General features: G+C 52.7%; 1 protein-coding gene across 1 annotated transcript in view; it reads right to left on the bottom strand.

Annotated features, from left to right (window-relative positions):
- Positions 1-19,978, bottom strand: part of STK24 (serine/threonine kinase 24) — a 92,879-nt gene that overhangs the window by 60,449 nt on the left and 12,452 nt on the right. The gene's annotated exons all lie outside the window — the stretch shown is intronic.

Genomic DNA, 19,978 nt, shown 5'->3' with positions numbered 1-19,978 from the left:
CTCTAAGCAAGGCTTTCTGAAGAAGTCACAACCCACTGACCCTCCTGAATTTTTGTCTCTTATCCAAAGAGCTCAGGCATGTGGTGAAAGCACATTTAGGACCACAGCAAGACCTTCACTGTGGTGAGAGTGGGTGGAGCCGGCGTGCACTGAGGGCAGGGAAGAGGGTTGCAGCACGCACAAGCGCGGCAACACAGGCCCACCACAGCGCGCAAGAAAAGCTCTGGCGCCACCAAGACCTACAGAAATGAGCCAAACCTCTCTGAAGTGATTCTCCTTAAAGGACTCCACATAATCTTGGTTTTTCTTCCCTTCTTCAATGGTGAAATCAGACTTGCAAGCAGCACTACCACAAGGTGGACTAATTTTGCCAAGAGCTGTGGTGAGCTGGGGCTTTCTTCGGTTTCCAGGCTGGCCCATGTCCCCAACTCTGGTCACCCTCACAGACTAGACAGACAGCCTGCCGTAGCCACAGATAAGAAGGCCAGCCTATCTTTCTAGTGTTTCCCACGACGGGCCTTATCCCACTTGTGGGTCCCACAAGTGCACACGGGGCAACTTCCATCACAGAAAGTCAGTGTGTTCATGTCTCTCTCCCACTGATGTGACAAGAAGCAAGTGGCAGCCTCTCCAGCTACAGCAGACAGAGCACAGCAGCCCCTCCTGGCAGCCTCCTGCCTCCACTCACATCCCGAGCTCCAAAGAACTTCAACATCTCAACTTTTTTTTGTTCCCCTTATGGTTTTTTTAAGGCAACTTTTAATGCTGGGGGTGAGGGGCTGGATGGTGTGTGTGTGTGTGTGTGTGTGTGTGTGTGTGTGTGGTGTGTGTGTGGTGTGTGTGTGTGTGTGTGTACGCGCGCGTGAGTGCGTGTAAGGCCATTTGCTTTTTCAACAGTCCATGACTCATGCAGTGGCATGCCCTGGGTGGTCACGGGCGGTGGCTCAGCCTGGGAGGTAAAAGCCAAGACTATGAAACGCAGTTTTCACTGCAAGACTCTCAGCTTATTCATCAAGCAGCCAGGGGCCTGGCCTTGTTCCAACGCCTCCTGACAACTGAGCCACGTAAGAAGTACAACCCACACCTTCCCTGCGCCTCAGTACCACAGCCTCCGTCACATACACACTGCACACTCCAGTACCCCCAGCCCAGGGTACAGTTCTGGTCCCCCCAGCAAGGCCATGACAAGGAGCTCACCAACCATGTGCCTCGCCCTCAAGAAGTCAATGGAACAAGATGCTGACTCTCTCCACTCCGGTGAGCAAATCGTAGTGGAAGTTTTGGTGTCTTTAAAAACTCAGTTTATGTTATGTGAACATGTTTTTGTGTTAATTCCAGGTGTGGGATATGGGGGCTGACTCAGACTGTCCACAGCAGCAAACTATCTTCCTCGTGTGGGCTCTGAGAGGGGCTGTTTGCCAGCTGCAGACAGTTTAACTCTGAGGACTCTGGAGAGGAATAAATGCCAGAGCGGGGTGCAAGGCGGGGGGGGGGGGGGGCAGGGGCTGCTCTAAAATTGGTTTGGTTTGGTTTTATGAGACAGGGTTTCTCTACGTAGCCTTGGCTGTCCTGGACTCACTTTGTAGACCAGGCTGGCCTCGAACTCACAGAGATCCACCTGCCTCTGCCTCCAGCGTGCTGGGATTAAGGCGTGCGCGACTATGCCCGGCTCCCGGTTGCTGTTGATGCAGTTTGACAAGAAGTTGCAGATATCCTGAAACGAAGACTGGGCTTGCCCCAGGGAAGCCAATGACGCTCAGCAGCAGGAGGAGGAAGCACTAACCTTCCTTCTCTCCTACCTGGGGTTAGGGTGTTGGCAGGGACGGGGGTGAAGGAAGGTGGAGGCGTAACCCCACTAAAACAGAGTTAAACAGTAGTGCTATAGCAAAGCCCACGCAAACCCCAACATGTGTAAGGCGAGAACATGGCATCTACAGCCATGCGCACGCACACGGATTCGCACCCGTGGCTGCCTCCTCCTAGCCATCTGCTTTCCAAACTTTAGTCTTCCCATCTGTCAAACCCAGACAGAAAGTGCACACGTAACATAGTTTTCCTGGTGTTAAAATATGAACAGGAATTGTTGTTAATTGGTTGGATGGTTCTTTGAGATGGGGCTTCTCTGTAGCCTTAGCTGTTCTGGAACTTGTTCTGTAGGTCAGGCTGGCTTGAATCTCAAAAATCTTATTTTTAGTTGTTTCCACCCCACACATACACACACACACACACACACACACACACACACACACACACACATACACACACACGGTCTCATTATGTAGCCCTGGCTGGCCTGAAACTCACTACCTAGGCTGAGCTGGCCTCAAACTCAGGGGCCTCTGACCCTCAAATGCTGGAATTAAAGGTGTGTGTCACCACACCCAGGCCAATGACTTTATTTTTTATTACACGTATTTACTGCATGCATACGCATATGCACTTGGAAGCTCATGTGCGTGGACACAGATGTAGAGAGGTCAGGACAACTTTGTGAGTCACTTCTCTCCTCCTACCATGTGGGTCCCAGGGACTAAACTCAGCGGTCAGGTTCAACAACAGCAACAAGCAGCCCAGAAAAGTTTTTGTTTTCCTTTTTCCCACTGGTAATAACAAACGTTCCCATTAAACTTTTCCCAAAGCCTTAAATGCAACTTTTTTTTCCTAAGCACAATTTCCAATAGCATAGAATCACAGCCAGCTGTGGCACAAGGGTATTAACAATGGTGGCTGAACATAATAAATCATGCAGTCTCCAGAGTTTACTCTCAAAGGCACACTTGACCACACACACATCACACCATTCTTCCTCATGTCATCTATCTGCCCTCCACCAGGCATACATCGGCTCTCCTGGGTGCACAGCCAACAGTAACCCAGATGCCTCCAGTCACTAGCAGTAACTGGACACAGAGAAGATACAGCTGACGCCTGCTGGACGCATGCACTGCCCTCCACTAGCTTGATGCTATGTATTAGTCTATTCCAGCTGCTAAAACAAAGTGTCTTAGATTAAAAAACAAAACAAACAAACAAGTGTCTTAGATTAGGTAACTTAGGAACAACATAAACATACTGCTCACAGCTCTGGAGGAAGAAAGCCCTTGACCCCAAGGCCCTGGCACCTGTGAGCCAAGAGTCTGTTCCTCAGGGTTGGCAGGCAGGAGAAGGGCGTGTGTGTGTGTGTGTGTGTGTGTGTGTGTGTGTGTACACGCACACACCCCATGTGTGAGGTCTCTACCTTCACCAACACATCCCAAATGTTCTCCTCCCCATCTATAGACCAAGGCGGCCTCAAACTACCATGGCTCTCCTGCCTCAGCCTCCCAAAATGCTGAGATAACAAACAACCCCAGCCCTTACCACTATCACCCTGGGGATTAGATTCCAGCCTTACAGGCTGATGTGTAATCTGGGAACAACAGACCAACCGTAGCCCAGCCTAGCTAGTCCTTTCCTGCCTGGCTCCACGGTCTAAGCTCACAGAGCAGGGTCGCCACCTTCGCACCCTTGACTGAACACTCTCATGTCCTCAGGCATGCTGTTAACACAGTAATAGTTTATTTATAGTTGCTAGAGGTAAGACCGTAGGTTACCTTTGACAGCGAGATTACACAATCCATAGACCTTTCAATCTGGCTGCTAGTCACCCAAATCTGATAAAGTTCTTGACACAAAGTGAGAGAGTCCATGGCTCTGCAGCAGGTCTGTCTTCCTTCAGACACCAGAGGCCAGCAGCAGGACAGCACCAGGTGCAGCATGACTCCCAACACTGGCCGCCTCAGGGGAGAATACTCTTGGCTCAAAGGTGGAAACGCACATTTTAATGATTTTTTCCCCCACAAAATATTTAGTTTCAGATGGTACAGGATATTTGATCCCATTGTGATCCCTGAGATTGTGAACTGTAAAAACCTGTCTTTTGTTTGGAATGGTTAAGCCCTAGCACCCACTTTTAGCCCAGAGCTTTCTGTACACAGGATTTAATAAAGTTAACCCTAGGTCAAGAGGCAGAGCAAGGAACCAGCTGACACGGATTACAGGGTAGAAAGGATTTTGAATTGGGTATTTAAGACATCGTGTAGAGGTAGGAGCATCAGCGCTTTAGCTCTTGAGCTCCTTGGCCTTTGGCTTTTCGTTTTTGGGTTTTTGTTTGTTTTGTTTTGTTTTGTTTTTCAAGACAGGGTTTCTCTGTGTAGCCTTGGCTGTCCTGGACTCGCTTTGTAGACCAGGCTGGCCTTGAACTCACATCAACCCACCTGCCTCTGCTCCCGAGTGCTGGGATTAAAGGCACGCGCCACCACTGCCCAGCGTGGCCTTTGGCTTTTTGAGCTTTGAGCTAGCATGTCTTTGTGGGTATTTTGGCCTTTTCCTCCTGGGCTCTCAACTGAGCTAATGAGCCTTTTGGGCCTTATGGGATGTGAGCTGAGTAGAAGGTCAGCTGGGTGCTTTCTCTGCCTCTCTGAGCTAGCAGAGCTCACACCAGCATCTGGTTCCCATGGAAAAAATAGAACAATTGGGATTTCCTTTTAAAACGTTCAGAGACTAGACTCTTGCAAGGTAAAATTAAACCATCTACACAGTCTACTGCTTCGAACACATCCAACTCAACACTTGGCCAATAGTCAGAAGGCCTTCAGAACTCAGTTACTGTATTTCTAACTTACAGTACATTAAGTTCAATTTAAAATGTATCTACATGGCTGGAGAGCGGCTCAACGGTTAAAAGCAGGGCTGACTGCTCATGCAGAGGACCTGGGTTTGACTACCAACACCAACATGGCCGCTCACAACCACCTGTGACTCCAATCCCCAGAACCTGATGCGTCTTCCAGCTTCCCTGGGCAACAGGCATACACAGACATCCATGAAAGCAAAACACTCATCCACAGAGGATAAAACCTTTAAAAACTACACACGTGCGCGCGCACACAGACACGCACGTGCATGCACACCCCTGTGGTCCATATAAACGGAGAGCCACCTAGGCTTCTTCTCTGTCTCTCAAACAAATCAGTAACTACGCAGTTACCAAAGCCACATGTGGCATTATCTGAATTGTCATGTCTTTTAAGGAGACAATACCGTCCCCATGTTTACCTTTTAGCACTTCTACCCTAAACAAGCTTCCTGATACTTGTTCTTTCCCATAATCTCAGGTCAGAACTTCAAAAAGGAAAAAAACCAAACTTCCTTCTCATCTGTGGCAGTCAGCTCAGTCCAGACTCCACCACACAGGAGTCTCTCCCCAGCCTGCTGGAGCCCACTCCAGTCTGTCTCCTCGGCTCTCTCCCCAGGGAGACCTGCTTGCTAGGGTGTCACAGGGCTTAGCTGTGCTTGTGTGCACTGCCCAGGCACAAGCACGCATACACAAAGCAAAAAGGCAGCAAGCCTTTGTGGGCCCTCATCAGAGTGATTAGAGGCAGAGCTGAGCTAGCGAGGAGCCAGGGCTAGAGGTGAGTGACGCGGCTAATGGAGGCATTGCCGAGGGAAGGAGCAGGAAGTCAAATGGCCTTCTCTTTAGTTCTGTAGTGAAGACTGTGCTCAACCCCTCGTAGTTAGAGCAGCTACAGGAGCTCGTTAGATGCCCTTCCAGAGTAAAACCATAGGCTCTACACTCTCCTTTGATTATTGATCATATATTACACATATATGTATGTGGAGGGAGGAAAGAGGTAGAGAGTGGGCGTAGGGCCTAGCCATTCTAAGCAACAGCTACATCCCATCCAGTAGTGTTCTCAAACACTTTGTAGCCCAGGCTGGCCATGAATCCATGACCCTCTGACCTTAGCTTCCTTAGCTAACAGTTAACCTAAAAAGAGCCTATACTCTGTGAGAGGCAGGAGCCATGTTGTATTTTCCCCTCCTTGCCGTACCAAACACCCAAGAGGAACCTGGGACCTGGACACAAAACTCAGTGCCTTGAAAAGTGTGTCAAAGACACCAACAGAAGAGGCAGAAAGTAAACCACCTGCAGGAACCCAGGGCGCCAGTTCCCGGCCTATCTCTGGGGGCAGCCTACCCAGATACTCGACTGGGAAGAGGCCTAGGAGGCAAATCCAAGGTGTCCTAACCGTGCACAGAGGCCCTGCTGAAAGGACGCAGCTCCAATCTCAGGAGTACACCTAGATTTGGACTGGACAGAAAGACGACCAAAGGTATCTGTAAGCACTCCACTAAGATTCTCCTGGTCAAAGCTGGGTGGTGGTGGCACACACCTTTAATCCCGAAACTGTGGAGGCAGAGGCAGGTGGATCTCTGTGAGTTCAAGGCCAGCCTGGTCTACAGAGGGAGTTCCAGGACACTCATGGCTACATGGAGAAACCCTGTCTCAAAAACCAAGGAAGAGACAGACAGACAGAGTGACTGACTCTCTGGTCAGGCTTAGCTGTCTGTGGAGGGCACTGTGCACCTCTAAGTTACAAGAATTCCTTCCCTAGGGAGAGGTGACCATGTCCACCCCATCTTCTAAGGCTCCAACAACAAACCCAAGTTGACCCTGAGGAACCAACCCACTCACTGAGCTTTACCTTCATGGACAACCGCCACGGCTGCAGTCAAGTGTCCAGCCAGCACGAATCAGAGCGCGCGCCCCCTCAGCCACACAGAAGGAGATCCAGCGGCTAATCTTCCTCTAACTCTGTATCCTTGCCCCCTCCAGAGACCACACGGCTTTGAGAAGTGGCTGGAATCAGTCCCTCCTCACCCATTCCCTGAGGGAATGTTGACAGTCCGCAAGCTCTCTCCAGATGCCTCTCAGCAAGCACGCCCAGCTGATCTGAGGAAGACAGCTGCAGCTCATGACTGCTTTCTTCTCTAAGGCAGACCAAGCTAAGAGGCCCAGACTCACCCATACCATGATGAGCTTGTGTCTCTGAAAACAGAAGCTGTTTCTCTCATGAGAAACCCAAGCAGCCAGCAAAAAGAAACAAACAAACAACTGGTTCACAGAACCCAATGACACACATGCTGCAATGACACCGTGACTTTTAGGATGGTACTGCTTGTTATTCCATAGAACTATCCATTTATCTAAACCCACAGAACATATGCCCTGGACTGGGGGTGGGGGTAGTTCAGTTTTTCTGGCATGTGGGGGGCCCTGGATTTCATTCCTGGTGTGATCAAAATAAATAAAGTGAGCCTCCAGGGCCAGCCAGATGGCTTCAGCAGGTAAAGACGTATGTCACCAAGCCTGACAACCTGGGCTCACACTCTGAGACCTACACAGTAGGGGGCAAGAACCAACTCCTCCCACCCCCAGTTGTCCTCTGACCTCCGCCCTCTACCACGACAAGTGCACATACATTCATACATACATGTAACTAAAACAGAATTAGCCAGGCAGTGGTGTCACACGCCTTTAACCCAGCACTCAGGAGGCAGAAGCAGGAGGATCTCTGTGAGTTTGGGCATAGCCTGGTCTACAGAGCAAGTTCCAGAACAGTCAGAGCTACACGGAGAAACCCTGTCTCAAACCACCAAAACAAAACAGTGAATCCCAAAACCGACTGCAGAATCTAAGTGACCACAAGGCCAATGGTAATAACTGGACTTCTGTGGAGGGAAACGGTGGGCACAGACACAAAATGCTGAGTGCTTCACTTACAGTGTCCCTTACAAAGTGTACACACACACACACACACACACACACACACACACACAATTTGCCATCATCCATACCCCAGAGAGCCCTGATTCCCAAATAGTGCCAATTGGTGTATTTCAAAAGTTACAATGACTAAAATGTCGGTGCCTGAGACAATAACATGGGAGCTTTTATGAGCTGCTGGGCGCTCGCATCGTCACCTGCACACATGGTGCCTCTGCCAGGGCTTCAGTTACACAGAGGTGACAGAAGGCAATTTAATAATAACATCATCCAAAGTACATTAATTCTAACACTGCTCCTGGCTTTCATGCCCTCTCCTCCTGGAGGACTTCCCTATGGACTGTAGCACTGCTGCTCCATCCCCACAGCCACGTGCGAGTTCACGCTCCTCCCCACACTTCTCCTATGGACTGTAGCACTGCCACTGCCATCCCCACAGCCACGTGTGAGTTCACACTCCTCCCCACTCTTCTCCTATGGACTGTAGCACTGCTGCTCCATCCCCACAGCCACGTGCGAGTTCACGCTCCTCCCCACTCTTCTCCTGTGGACTGTAGCACTGCCACTCCATCCCCACAGCCACGTGTGAGTTCACGCTCCTCCCCACTCTTCCCTATGGACTGTAGCACTGCCACTCCATCCCCACAGCCACGTGTGAGTTCACGCTCCTCCCCACTCTTCCCTATGGACTGTAGCACTGCCACTCCATCCCCACAGCCACGTGTGAGTTCACGATCCTCCCCACTCTTCTCCTGTGGACTGTAGCACTGCCATCCCCACAGCCACGTGTGAGTTCACGCTCCTCCCCACTCTTCTCCTGTGGACTGTAGCACTGCCGCTGCCATCCCCACAGCCACGTGTGAGTTCACACTCCTCCCCACTCTTCTCCTGTGGACTGTAGCACTGCCGCTGCCATCCCCACAGCCACGTGTGAGTTCACGCTCCTCCCCACTCTTCTCCTGTGGACTGTAGCACTGCCGCTCCATCCCCACAGCCACGTGTGAGTTCACGCTCCTCCCCACACTTCTCCTGTGGACTGTAGCACTGCCATCCCCACAGCCACGTGTGAGTTCACGCTCCTCCCCACTCTTCTCCTGTGGACTGTAGCACTGCCACTGCCATCCCCACAGCCACGTGTGAGTTCACGATCCTCCCCACTCTTCTCCTGTGGACTGTAGCACTGCCGCTCCATCCCCACAGCCACGTGTGAGTTCACACTCCTCCCCACTCTTCTCCTGTGGACTGTAGCACTGCCACTGCCATCCCCACAGCCACGTGTGAGTTCACGATCCTCCCCACTCTTCTCCTGTGGACTGTAGCACTGCCACTCCATCCCCACAGCCACGTGTGAGTTCACGCTCCTCCCCACTCTTCTCCTATGGACTGTAGCACTGCCGCTCCATCCCCACAGCCACGTGTGAGTTCACGCTCCTCCCCACTCTTCTCCTGTGGACTGTAGCACTGCCATCCCCACAGCCACGTGTGAGTTCACACTCCTCCCCACTCTTCTCCTGTGGACTGTAGCACTGCCGCTCCATCCCCACAGCCACGTGTGAGTTCACACTCCTCCCCACTCTTCTCCTGTGGACTGTAGCACTGCCGCTCCATCCCCACAGCCACGTGTGAGTTCACGATCCTCCCCACACTTCTCCTATGGACTGTAGCACTGCCACTCCATCCCCACAGCCACGTGTGAGTTCACGCTCCTCCCCACTCTTCTCCTGTGGACTGTAGCACTGCCACTCCATCCCCACAGCCACGTGTGAGTTCACGCTCCTCCCCACTCTTCTCCTGTGGACTGTAGCACTGCCACTCCATCCCCACAGCCACGTGTGAGTTCACGCTCCTCCCCACTCTTCTCCTGTGGACTGTAGCACTGCCACTGCCATCCCCACAGCCACGTGTGAGTTCACGCTCCTCCCCACTCTTCTCCTGTGGACTGTAGCACTGCCACTGCCATCCCCACAGCCACGTGTGAGCTCACGCTCCTCCCCACTCTTCTCCTGTGGACTGTAGCACTGCCATCCCCACAGCCACGTGTGAGTTCACACTCCTCCCCACTCTTCTCCTGTGGACTGTAGCACTGCCGCTGCCATCCCCACAGCCACGTGTGAGTTCACGCTCCTCCCCACTCTTCTCCTGTGGACTGTAGCACTGCCATCCCCACAGCCACGTGTGAGTTCACGCTCCTCCCCACTCTTCTCCTGTGGACTGTAGCACTGCCATCCCCACAGCCACGTGTGAGTTCACGCTCCTCCCCACTCTTCTCCTGTGGACTGTAGCACTGCCATCCCCACAGCCACGTGTGAGTTCACGCTCCTCCCCACTCTTCTCCTATGGACTGTAGCACTGCCACTGCCATCCCCACAGCCACGTGTGAGTTCACGCTCCTCCCCAATCTTCTCCTATGGACTGTAGCACTGCCACTGCCATCCCCACAGCCACGTGTGAGTTCACACTCCTCCCCACTCTTCTCCTGTGGACTGTAGCACTGCCACTCCATCCCCACAGCCACGTGTGAGTTCACACTCCTCCCCACTCTTCTCCTGTGGACTGTAGCACTGCCACTACCATCCCCACAGCCACGTGTGAGTTCACGCTCCTCCCCACTCTTCTCCTGTGGACTGTAGCACTGCCACTACCATCCCCACAGCCACGTGTGAGTTCACACTCCTCCCCACTCTTCTCCTGTGGACTGTAGCACTGCCGCTCCATCCCCACAGCCACGTGTGAGCTCACGCTCCTCCCCACCCAGTCACAACCAGCACCTGTGCCCATGAGGCACCTGCCATCCTACTAAGGGCTGCTGGGCTTCACACTGCCTTCCAATAGCAAACTCCTGAGCAGTTTTCTCCAAATAAAAATGGTCTGCATATACCAGCCTTGCTCCCTTACACAGACAAAGCTCTTCTCCCTCACAAAGAAAATCAACCACAGGGAGGCCCCACTGGAGGGAGAAGTCGGCTTCTCTACCCTGCTGTGGGGAACACACAGTTACCTGGCTTGGCTTCAGGGGTGCAAGGCAGAGACTGACTGGAGTCCCAACCTTGTCCCAAGGTTTGCCTTGGGTTAGGGACACTGTGGGCCAGGCAAAGCAGCATGTTCCTAAAAACCTGCACTGGCATTTACTGACAAAAGCTGCTCCTGGTCCATTCTGACAAGTGGGCAAGCATCAGGGTCCCTGTGAGCCAAAGCTGGCCTTTCAGGAGTGTGAGCAAGTGAGCTTCCCCTTTTCCTTTCTGCCCAAGTGGTTGTGGCTATCACTCTCTTGCCCAAAGTGGGGAAGAAAAGCTCTAACAAAGTGGATCTCTAGCCCCAAAATATGAGTATCAACACCAGGAAACACCATCTGGGTCGTGGCAACACCAAAGCTACAAGAAGCAATTCAGAAACCACAAAACCACCCACCCAGCTTTAAATGAAAGCCTGTAAGACCAAATCTACAGAAGGCACCAGCCCTGGTTCCTGCAAATGTAGCACAAGACCAGGATACATACATACATACGTACATACATACATACATACATACATACATAACATTACATACATACATTACTTACATACATACATACGTACATACATACATACATACATAGATTTATTTTGAGACAGGGTTTCTCTGTAGCCCTGGCTGTCCTGGACTCCCTTTGTAGACCAGGCTGGCCTCAATCTCACCTCTGCCTCTGCCTCCCGAGTTCTGGGATTACAGGCCTGCGCCACCACTGCTCAGCAAGACCAGGATTTTAAAGAACCTTCCTGCTAAGTGCTGCTGTCACTCACCGTGAAGTTACATTCTGACTTCTTCCAGGAGTGACATCATTACACTACGGTATGTGGGGCTCTGAGATATGACTTTCTTCAGTAGACCTTTAAAAGGAAGGCTGGGGAAGATAGATGCTCTTTCAGAGGACAGGGTTGGAGTCCCACTGGACTCCATGACACTGCATGTACACAGTGCACAGGCAAGCATGCAAGTAAAACACCCATAAACATAAAAACAAATTTTTAAACTTTCAAAAGGACTCCACCTGGGGCAGGCCTGCGAGGTCTGGGCATTGGTTCAGCGCGGTGCTCTGGTGTGGCACTCTGGTGTGGTGCTCTGGTGTGGTGCTCTGGTGTGGCGCTCTGGTGTGGCGCTCTGGTGTGGCGCTCTCCATGTGGAGCACTGCAGAGCAGGCATGTAAAGCTGGGTGGGGCGATCTCAAGGGTTCCTCCTATTCGGTCTCAGAGTCACATCATTCCTGTGTTGCTGGTAGCCACTGGTGACCTACTTAGCAAATTGATCTCTGGCCTGGACTCTTCCCCAAGCTGCAGAGCCACTTATGGGCCTGGCTGTCCACACCCTCTGCAGCCACTTACAGAATTCCCTGTCGCCATCAGCTCTTCCCCATCCTGGCAGCCCCATGTCTATTAACTCACAAGCACGGCTTTCCAAGGGCTCTGCACACTCCATCGCCGAGCCTGCCCCGCCTTCTGCTACACACCTCATGCGGCCCACCACTGACAGGAGCAGCAGCGGGCCAGCTTATTCCCGCCACAGTCCAGCCACACAGCTGCTGTTACAATCCACAGCTGGTCGCCAATTCAAACATTTCAAAGTTCAAAGGGTAAATTAAAAAAAAAAAAAGCAAGAATTTCACACCATGAGTAGGCTACAGGCCGAGCTTGGCCCAGATGACTCCACACCTGTCAACCCGCCCCCTTCTTTTCAGTCCAAGATCAGAAAAAAAATCTAGGTCCTTGTTTGTCTCTGGACACTCAATGACACTTCATTGCTTGGACCCCTACCTTGAAAAGAAAATCTCACTGTGTGCATTTCTTGGGGAGGGGTGCCCCAGCAGTCAAGAGACAAGGGGACCAACTCTCTCCCCTGCCGTATGGAGCTCGGGTCCCAGGCTCCGTGGCAAAGGCATTTACGCTCTGAGCCACCTCACCAGTTGGTGGCTCACACGAGCCTGGACCATGGTAAGTGCTGAGCATCCTGCACCACAGAGCAAGATGCAGCTTAATCACATAAAACAAGAGCGAACAACAGAAAAGGAAACACCTTTGAGAATGGGTCAGGCACCGTCCCTTCCTTCACCTCTGCTGGCGCGCGGCCCTGCAGTGCGTCCGTGCCTCCTACCAGACACTGCCCCATCTAGCCGCAGAGCCCACACACTGAGTGGGACACAGGGCAGCGGCCACTCCAAAGCCAAAGCTCTACCTCCCACGCGGTGCTGCAAGGTCTTCCTTCCCTACAACTTAGACCAAAGCACGCCCCTTCCTCTACTCACCAAGGGATGCTGGCACTTGAATTATCCATTTCGCTAAGGTCTTCTAAGGGAGGGAAGGGCTAAGCCCACAGCTGCTCAGCACAGGAGGGCAGGAAAGAGATGGCCTGCAAGTCAAGCTTGCACAGCTCTCCTGACCCACGAGAACTAACCCACCCACACAGCAGCATAGTAAGTGCTAAACAAACAAAAACAACAAAGAAAACCAAGCCTCCTCCCAACTCCTACTGCGACTAGCTTCTCACCCACAGCTTTGGGTACAGGCTGGACTAGGCCGCCTCACAAAACCTGTGAGTATATACTTCCTTCTGAAAACCCAAAAAGCTATCACAAAAGTTGAGTACACTGGCTTACTCCTTGGAGGCAGAGGCAGGCAGATTCTGTGAGTTGAAGGCCAGCCAGGGTTACATAGAGACCCTATCTCAAAAATGATAAAGGGGGAAAGTAAAGCAAAACAAAAACTAACCCCAAAGTCAGAGCGTGCCTCTCGCTGATCTACTGTGAACACTAGTAGGGAAGTTAGTGGCCTCTCCTAGCAGATCTCTGCAAACCCTGATGACATCACCAAGGACAACAAACCCTGCCAAGATAGGAGGCTTGGTGTGGCGCCCCACGCCTGTAGTCCCTGCTCTGCAGGGGCTGAATCAACCAAGACCAAACCATCCTGCAGTAAGATCTCCTCAGAAACAAGGGAGGGAAGAGGGAAGTAGACATGGAAGGAAGAAAATTAAATGAATAGGAGGAAAAACTGAAAAACATAAAAGAGAGGCTGGAGAGATACCTCAGTAGTTAAGACCACTTTCTGAGGCCCAGCGTGGTGGCTCACACCTTTAATTCCAGCACTCAGGAGACAGAGGCAGGTGGATCGCTGTGAGTTCGAGGCCAGCCTGGTCTACAAAGCGAGTTCAGGACAGCTAGGGCTATACAGAGAAACCCTGTCTTGAAAAACCAAACCAAACAAAACAAAAACCAGCTGGGCAGTGGTGTCACAAGCCTTTAATCCCAGCACTCCGGAGGCAGAGGCGGGGGGATCTCTGTGAGTTAAGAGGCCAGCCTGGTCTACAAAGTGAGTCTAGGACAGCCAAGGTACTTTCTGCTCTTGTGGAGGGTTCTAGCACACACAACAGCCCACAATCACCTTTAACTCCAGTTCTGGGAAACCTAAGGCCTTCTGGCCTGCACAGGCACCAGACACAGACATGGTGCACGGACACGTGTAGTCAAACGTGCATCCACACACATAAAGTCTTTTTTTAAAAGCTATTTCAAAACAACAATCACCAAGTAGTTATATGAGAGCATTTAAAACACAGTTCTAAAACTAGGTGTGTTGGCACACACTGTGGGTAAACCTAGCATTTGGAAGGTGGAAGCAGAAAGCTCAAAGCTACATGAGTTCAAGGCCTGCCTGGAACTAGTATCTATAAAGCCCCGACTCGAATAGGGAGGCTAGGGCTGGGCAGGTGGGGCAGGCAGTGAGAGTCTTGCCGTGCAAACAGAAGGAGCCACGTGTGAGCCCAGCACCCACGCTCCCAGTACTAGAGAGGAGGTTAGCTCCCTGGAGGTCACTGGTCAGTCCTAGAGGAGGTTAGCTCCCTGGAGGTCACTGGTCAGTACTAGAGGAGGTTAGCTCCCTGGAGGTCACTGGTCAGTCCTAGAGGAGGTTAGCTCCCTGGAGGTCACTGGTCAGTACTAGAGAGGAGGTTAGCTCCCTGGAGGTCACTGGTCAGTACTAGAGGAGGTTAGCTCCCTGGAGGTCACTGGTTAGTACTAGAGGAGGTTAGCTCCCTGGAGGTCACTGGTCAGTACTAGAGGAGGTTAGCTCCCTGGAGGTCACTGGTCAGTCCTAGAGGAGGTTAGCTCCCTGGAGGTCACTGGTCAGTCCTAGAGGAGGTTAGCTCCCTGGAGGTCACTGGTCAGTACTAGAGGAGGTTAGCTCCCTGGAGGTCACTGGTCAGTCCTAGAGGAGGTTAGCTCCCTGGAGGTCACTGGTCAGTACTAGAGGAGGTTAGCTCCCTGGAGGTCACTGGTCAGTACTAGAGGAGGTTAGCTCCCTGGAGGTCACTGGTCAGTACTAGAGAGGAGGTCAGCTCCCTGGAGGTCACTGGTCAGTCCTAGAGAGGAGGTTAGCTCCCTGGAGGTCACTGGTCAGTACTAGAGAGGAGGTTAGCTCCCTGGAGGTCACTGGTCAGTCCTAGAGGAGGTTAGCTCCCTGGAGGTCACTGGTCAGTCCTAGAGAGGAGGTTAGCTCCCTGGAGGTCACTGGTCAGTACTAGAGAGGAGGTTAGCTCCCTGGAGGTCACTGGTCAGTCCTAGAGAGGAGGTTAGCTCCCTGGAGGTCACTGGTCAGTACTAGAGGAGGTTAGCTCCCTGGAGGTCACTGGTCAGTCCTAGAGGAGGTTAGCTCCCTGGAGGTCACTGGTCAGTACTAGAGGAGGTTAGCTCCCTGGAGGTCACTGGTCAGTACTAGAGGAGGTTAGCTCCCTGGAGGTCACTGGTCAGTCCTAGAGAGGAGGTTAGCTCCCTGGAGGTCACTGGTCAGTCCTAGAGAGGAGGTTAGCTCCCTGGAGGTCACTGGTCAGTCCTAGAGGAGGTTAGCTCCCTGGAGGTCACTGGTCAGTCCTAGAGGAGGTTAGCTCCCTGGAGGTCACTGGTCAGTACTAGAGGAGGTTAGCTCCCTGGAGGTCACTGGTCAGTCCTAGAGGAGGTTAGCTCCCTGGAGGTCACTGGTCAGTCCTAGAGGAGGTTAGCTCCCTGGAGGTCACTGGTCAGTCTAGCTACTCCCATGAGCTCCATGTGTGTAAGGGCGCTCAAAGAACAGGGTGGGGTGTGACTGAGAAGACACCCACACTCATTCTCCAGAACACACCCACGTACACGCAACCCCACTCGCGTGAACACACACCTGCGTGTCGTCACCTGCCCTCCACAAGTGCTTCAACACAGCCACCAAGAAGAACCTTGAAGCCGCTCTACCCCAGCCCACTGGTGAAAACATGGCTGGGCAAGGAGTGAGGAAGCCAGCCTTACAAGCAACGCCGTTCCATGTCTGCCAAGCAATTAACCACAGAGGAGTCGACACTTGCCAAGGGAGGGCTTTGTAGATTACAAGCTGTGACGGACAGCTAACTGTTCCTTCTCCAAAGGCAAAAGGTTCAAGCCATTTTTTTTTCTTCTCAGCAACACACCACACCAGTATGTTTCTAGCTAGCATTCTGGCCTGAAGGCCCAGCGAGATGCCACAGGCAGCAAAGGCGGCTGCCACCAACCTTGAAGGCCTGTTCCATCCATGAGATCCACATGGTGAGAGAAAGAGAGAGCGCACTAGACCGTCTACAAGTGTGCTGTGGCACTAACCACCCCTGCACAACCACCCACACGGGTGGGGGGCTGGGGGGACACCGGGAGGGAGGGGGCTTCCTAACAATGTTTATGGTCCAGCTCTAAATGAGACATGGGGCGGGCACCTATGTTATAAATGGCGCTAGGTAAAGCTTCAAGTACACTCCGATGACAGGGAAAACAGACAAAGCTATACAGTCAGGCTGCTGCTGAGGTGCGGGTGGGTGTCTCCTGGGGGAGGGAGTGCCATCCTCTCTCAGTCCTCACACCCAGCTCACATTATCCTCAATAGACTGTGCCCAGTCAGTCAGCAGGGCCCGTGCAGGACAGAGGCTGGCAGGCCGGGCAGGCAAGTAGCAGCAGTCCCTTCTGCCAGGAGAACAGGCTGGCCCAGACTGCGCTGCAGAAGGACTGAGGACCAGCACCGCTCCCACAGAATAAAACAGCTCCACAGCTACAGCTGAAGAAACGTCCTGTGCAGCGGGCCATACATTTTTTTTTTTTAAAGTGAAGCCAGGGGCCATGGCGTACACCTTTAATCCCAGCACTCAGGGAGGCAGAGGCAGGTGGATCGCTGTGAGTGCGAGGTCAGCCTGGTCTACAAAGCGAGTTCAGGACAGGCAAGGCTACACAGAGAGACTCTGTCTGGGGGCTCGGGTGGGGAGACAAGAAACAAAACAAAAGCCTACCACTCTTAAAAGATTTAAGCTGTTGGGGCTGAAGAGACAGCTCAGAGGTTAAGAGTACTGGCTGCTCTTCCAGAGGCCCTGAGTTCAATTCCCAGGAACCACACAGTGGCTCACAGCCATCTATAATATGATCCAATGCCCTCATCTGCAATGCAGGCATAAATGTAGGCAGAATACTGTATACATAATAATAAGTAAATAAGTATTTTTTTTAAAGAAGATTTGAGCTGTTATCTTAACTCATATGCCAGGTATGTTGAGACGCTGAGCAGGTGCCAGCACAGTAAACCTCCTTTCAGGTCACTTTCTGTGGAGACCACTTACAGAGAAGCCGACCTGGCACATTCTATAGGCACCTACACAAAGCCATAGCACATACGAGTGCTGTGCACAACCCTGTGCACAAACAGTAACGCATCCTAGAGGCAGGGACCAAATACAGTGAAGAGAGACTGCTTCCCTCTGTGTGGGCACCAACAGGCCCGTGCTTCAGGCCTCTGGGGAAATGGAATGGCACCCAGCACACCTGCTGCAGCTCTGCCGCCCAGGCCAGTCTGCAGAGTATTTACTGAGCCTACCTCCCACCCATTAGATGTGCGCCCTCCTCCCTCTCCCCCTCCCCCATTAGATGTGCACCCTCCTCCCTCTCCCCCTCCCCCATTAGATGTGCGCCCTCCTCCCTCTCCCCCTCCCCCATTAGATGTGCACCCTCCTCCCTCTCCCCCTCCCCCATTAGATGTGCACCCTCCTCCCTCTCCCCCTCCCCCATTAGATGTGCGCCCTCCTCCCTCTCCCCCTCCCCCCATTAGATGTGCACCCTCCTCCCTCTCCCCCTCCCCCCATTAGATGTGCACCCTCCTCCCCCTCCCCCATTAGATGTGCACTCTCCTCCCTCTCCCCCTCCCCCATTAGATGTGCACCCTCCTCCCTCTCCCCCTCCATTAGATGTGCACCCTCCTCCCTCTCCCCCTCCCCCATTAGATATGCGCCCTCCTCCCTCTCCCCCTCCCCCCATTAGATGTGCACCCTCCTCCCTCTCCCCCTCCCCCCATTAGATGTGCACCCTCCTCCCCCTCCCCCATTAGATGTGCACCCTCCTCCCTCTCCCCCTCCCCCATTAGATGTGCACCCTCCTCCCTCTCCCCCTCTCCCATTAGATGTGCACCCTCCTCCCTCTCCCCTCCCCCATTAGATGTGCACCCTCCTCCCTCTCCCCCTCCATTAGATGTGCACCTTCCTCCCTCTCCCCCTCCCCCATTAGATGTGCACCCTCCTCCCTCTCCCCCTCCCCCATTAGATGTGCGCCCTCCTCCCTCTCCCCCTCCCCCATTAGATGTGCACCCTCCTCCCTCTCCCCCTCCCCCCATTAGATGTGCACCCTCCTCCCCCTCCCCCATTAGATGTGCACCCTCCTCCCTCTCCCCCTCCCCCATTAGATGTGCACCCTCCTCCCTCTCCCCCATTAGATGTGCACCCTCCTCCCTCTCCCCCTCCCCCATTAGATGTGCACCCTCCTCCCTCTCCCCCTCCCCCATTAGATGTGCACCCTCCTCCCTCTCCCTCTCCCCCCATTAGATGTACACCCTCCTCCCCCTGCCCCATTAGATGTGCACCCTCCTCCCTCTCCCTCTCCCCCCATTAGATGTACACCCTCCTCCCCCTGCCCCATTAGATGTACACCCTCCTTCCCCCTTCCCCTCCCCCTCCCCCATTAGATGTGTACTCTCCTCCCCCCAACATGCTGCCAGGAAATGTGCAGTTTCACTTCACACTAAGTTCTTCATTCTTTCCCAAAAATACAACAGAGGAAGGCATTCTCACAGACTTCATCCTCATTTCTAATGAGCTAGGCTCTACAGCCACCCTTCCTGGAGCAGGCACTCACTAACTCAACCATGTGCCGTCTGTCCTAGAGTGGGAAAACACACAATGAATAACTCTGACAAACTTCACAAGTGTCACAGTACAATTAAAAATTAAAAAACAAGTTCCAAAACCGCAGTTTGGAAGCCCAGTCTAAGCAACTTGGGGAGCTAATGCAAGCAGAGCTGTCATTTCTAAACATCAGGCCTCCAACAGCCCAAGCAGTTTTTTTAATCCACTGGTCTCTTTCTTTTTTCCTCAGTTCAGAACTGTATGTAGATTACAGGGATAATGGTAGCCCAGGAAAGAGGACAGGAAGTCTAAGGCCAGATGAGGCTACAGAGAAAGAGCTTCTCTCAAAATACAGGCAGAGCTGGGGGAAGTGCTTGGGCCCCAGCTCACTCCCCAGAACCCACAGGCAAGGAAGCATGTGTTGTGTTAAGTGTGATCCTGGCACCAGAGCAGCGGACACAGGCGGGTACCTGGGACTCGCCTGGCTGCTCAATCAGCCTACGTGAGCTCTAGGCCAGTGAGAAACAAAGTGCAAGGAGCCTGAGGAACAACGCTTGAGGTTGACCTCTGTCAATGTTTTCTCCTCCCTCCCCCTACACGTGCCTGTGCACATACACACAGCCTGGGGGACCTGCAGACACAAACACACGCACCATTAAACATTCGACTTTAAAGAAGGAGTCAGTGTTAATGACAGAGAACCCATCTTCCCAAGTGGAGAAAGCACCTGCCAGTCTCACGCACCCCTCTCCCAGGCATCCTGTGTCCTAGCATCACCAACAGGCCGGGAACCTGGCATGCGCAGGTGTGTGATGTGGAGCCACCAGCCAAGAGGGACAGCCATGGATTGCAGGTGAGAGAAGGAAACTAAAGGCTGGTGTGTGGGAGCCTGAAGTGACCCAACACTGAGGCAGCTGAGAAGCAGCCCATGAGAAGCCAGGGTAACACAGGCCTTGGCGTTCTGGGAGCATTTACCTCACATCCGGAGGAATCTAAGTAGCTACAGTGACAAGCACATGAAAGAGTCTCCACACAGGTAGCAGAATTTCCAAAAGACGTGTTCTTTTAAAAGGAAGTTTCCAGGGCCAAAAGGACATGAAACACACATCGCTGCCACCCCATGGGTTTGGAAATACACGCTATAAAAACTTTTTTCTTCTTTTTCTTTTTGGGTTTTTCGAGACAGGGTA

Source organism: Acomys minous (genome assembly GCF_964271855.1).
Source record: "Acomys minous genome assembly, chromosome: 18".
Classification (NCBI taxonomy): Eukaryota; Metazoa; Chordata; class Mammalia; order Rodentia; family Muridae; genus Acomys; species Acomys minous.
The sequence above is the reverse complement of the archived record's forward strand: the minus strand, read 5'-3'. Positions and strand labels throughout refer to the sequence as shown.